Genomic DNA, 3577 nt, shown 5'->3' with positions numbered 1-3577 from the left:
TTGGTCTTCCAGCATTTAGGGAACTAAGTTCTTCATTTCTAGATGAGGGACTGGGTGGGTTATCACAATATATATTAGGCAGGGGACAGCTTCCTAGGATTCCACATTGAGCCAAAAAGGAAAGAGAATGGATCTGGAAGGCGTAGAGAAAGGAATGGGGAATAATCACATATCATGCTGCAAAGCCCAACTTGTGAATCAGCCTCTTGTAGAAGTAATGCATGACCCTCCTGCTAATGTACTGTCATAATCCTTATGCAAACCTTCATCCTTGTTCTCAACAGACAGTATTAGACATACCTGTTGACCAATCTGCCCCGCTGTGAGCTCTGTGACCACAGGAATTGTACCTTCTCCATCCTTATTCCCATTCTGGCCTAGCCATTAACAAAGTTTAAGAGATCCATCCCTCATAATCACAAAGGTATCTTAGATGAAAAAATAAAAATTTACCCAGAGAAAGAGTAAATTTTTATTTAGGTGAAAAAATTAAAATTTACCCAGAGAAAGGAAAGCAGTATGCTGTGGAGTCTTGTAATAAGGATAATGACTATTTTTTCTTGTAGCAAGAAAATTGTCATGGCTGATATGTCCCTGGAAGGCTTTCAGTTAGTTAGCAAGGCTAATTTGTATCTACCATGATCAATTGATTTTCATCAATGTATGTGAGAGGAGAAGGGGAATAAATTTAATGCAAAAAACTGTATTTTTTTTTAATATGGAACGCTTCACGAATTTGCGTGTCATCCTTGCGCAGGGGCCATGCTAATCTTCTCTGTATCCTTCCAATTTTAGTATATGTGCTGCCGAAGCGAGCACAGAACTGTATTTTTTTAAGATGAAATGGAGTGTCAGTGGAGCATCAAGTGGGTGCAGTGCTGTGATGTGGCACCAACTTGATAAAGATTGGTTTGAGCCAAGGCATCCTCTGCGCTTTCCTTCAGAGACAGGTAAGAAGTGAGACATTTGAGAAGCTGACAGGGCACCTCTGAGCGTATGTATTGTCCAGCTGGCTCATCTGTTCCTCTGGCATTGGGAGAAGACGTGTCTCTGCAGTCAGCTTCGTGTCACCACACTCCTATCTTTTGTCCACGCCTTCGGCCTTGCCAGAGTCTCTAGGGGATTAATCTAAATATTCCAGGCAAGAGTGGAATCTATTGAGTTACCTGAAACCTGTATTTGCAAGGAAAAAATAAAAGGCGTTAAGTAGAGGAAGAAATTCGAAACTTAAATTGATTGGTAAAATGAAAAGAGAAAGAGAGCAATGTTTCTATTTTTGAAATAGAAAAATCCATGTTGATGGGGTGTTTCCTGCATATGTGTGACTGATCTGTGAAAACATCAGGTCTCGTTAAGTTGTTAAGTACTTCATAGGTAGCAACTTTACATGTTGTTTAATCTTCATGATAACTCTAGGAAGTGTGTAATAAAACCATTCTCATTATTTTACAGAATTTTTTTTATTGCATTTTAGGTTTTGGGGTACATGTGCAGAACATGCAAGATAGTTGCATAGGTATACACATGGCAGTGTGTTTTGCTGCCTTCCTCCTTTTCACCCACATTTGGCATTTCTCCCCATGCTATCCCTCCCCAGCTCCCCGCCCACTGCTGTCCCTCCCCTATTCCCCCCAATAGACCCCAGTGTGTAGTGCTCCCTTCTCTGTGTCCATGTGTTCTCATTGTTCATCACCCGCCTATGAGTGAGAATATGCGGTATTTCATTTTTTGTTCTTGTGTCAGTTTGCTGAGTATGATGTTCCCCAGATTCATCCATGTCCCTACAAAGGACACCAACTCAATTTTTTTATGGCTGCATAGTATTCCACGGTGTGTATGTGCCACGTTTTCCCAGTCCAGTCTATCTTCAATGGGCATTTGGGTTGGTTCCAGGTCTTTGCTATTGTAAACAGTGCTGCAATGAACATTCGTGTGCATATGTCCTTATAGTAGAACAATTTATAATCTTTTGGATATATACCCAGTAATGGGATTGCTGGGTCAAATGGAATTTCTATTTCTAGGTCCTTGAGGAATCGCCACACTGTCTTCCATAATGGTTGAACAAATTTACACTCCCACCAACAGTGTAAAAGTGTTCCTATTTCTCCACATCCTCTCCAGCATCTGTTGTCTCCAGATTTTTTAATGATCGCCATTCTAACTGGTGTGAGATGGTATCTCAATGTGGTTTTGATTTGCATCTCTCTAATGACCAGTGATGATGAGCATTTTTTCATGTTTTTTGGCCTCATGTCTGTCTTCTTTTGTAAAGTGTCTGTCCATATCCTTTGCCCATTTTTGAATGGGCTTGTTTTTTTCTTGTAAATCTGTTTGAGTTCTTTGTAAATTCTGGATATCAGCCCTTTGTCAGATGGGTAAACTGCAAAGATTTTTTCCCATTCTGTTGGTTGCCGATTCACTCTAGCGACTGTTTCTTTTGCCATGCAGAAGCTATTGAGTTTGATTAGGTCCCATTTGCCTATTTTGGCTTTTGTTGCCAATGCTTTTGGTGTTTTGGTCATAAAGTCCTTGCCTACTCCTATGTCCTGAATGGTTTTGCCTAGATTTTCTTCTAGGGTTTTTCTGGTGCCAGGTCTTATGTTTAAGTCTTTAATCTATCTGGAGTTAATTTTAGTGTAAGGTGTCAGGAAGGGGTCCAGTTTCTGCTTTGTGCACATGGCTAGCCAGTTTTCCCAACACCATTTATTAAACAGGGAGTCCTTTCCCCATTGCTTGTTTTTGTCAGGTTTATCAAAAATTGTATGGTTGTAGATATGCTGTGTTGCCTCCGATGTCTCTGTTCTGTTCCATTGGTCTATATCTATGTTTTGATACCACTACCATGCTGTTTTGATTACTGTAGGCTTGTAGTATAGTTTGAAGCCCGGTAGTGTGATGCCTTCTGCTGTGTTCATTTTGCTTAGAATTGATTGGCTATGTGGGCTAACTTTTGGTTCCATATGAAGTTCATGGTGGTTTTTTCCACTTCTGTGAAGAAAGTCAATGGTAGCTTGATGGGGATAGCGTTGAGTCTGTAAATTACTTTGGGCAGTATGGCCATTTTCACGATATTGATTCTTCCTTACCATGAACATGGAATGTTTCTCCATCTGTTTGTGTCCTCTCTTATTCATTGAGCAGTGGTTTGTAGTTCTCCTTGAAGAGGTCCCTTACGTTCCTTGTAAGTTGTATTCATAGGTATTTTATTCTCTTTGTAGCAATTGTGAATGGCAGTTTGTTCTTGATTTGGCTCTCTTTATGTCTGTTATTGGTGTATAGGAATGCTTTTGATTTTTGCACATTGATTTTATATCCTGAGACTTTGCTGAAGTTGCTTATCAGTTTCAGGAGTTTTTGGGCTGAGACGATTGGGTCTTCTAGATATACTATCATGTCATCTGCAAATAGAGACAATTTGGCTTCCTCCTTTCCTATTTGAATACCCTTTATTTATTTTTCTTGCCTGATTGCTCTGGCTAGAACTTCCAGTACTAATTTGAATAGGAGTGGTGAGAGAGGGCATCCTTGTCTAGTCCCAGATTTCAAAGGGAATGCTTCCAGTTTTTGCCCATTC

At 40.1% G+C, this 3577-nt stretch overlaps 1 non-coding gene across 1 annotated transcript; it reads right to left on the bottom strand.

Moving 5' to 3' along the window:
- Positions 1 to 712: 712 nt before the first annotated feature.
- Positions 713 to 819, bottom strand: LOC118154204 (U6 spliceosomal RNA). Its single transcript, XR_004744096.3, has one exon. It is a non-coding gene; the product is annotated as a U6 spliceosomal RNA (small nuclear RNA).
- Between the last annotated feature and the right edge of the window lie 2758 nt (positions 820 to 3577).

The sequence above is a fragment of the Callithrix jacchus genome, chromosome 5, assembly GCF_049354715.1.
Source record: "Callithrix jacchus isolate 240 chromosome 5, calJac240_pri, whole genome shotgun sequence".
Taxonomy (NCBI): domain Eukaryota; kingdom Metazoa; phylum Chordata; class Mammalia; order Primates; family Cebidae; genus Callithrix; species Callithrix jacchus.
The sequence above is the reverse complement of the archived record's forward strand: the minus strand, read 5'-3'. Positions and strand labels throughout refer to the sequence as shown.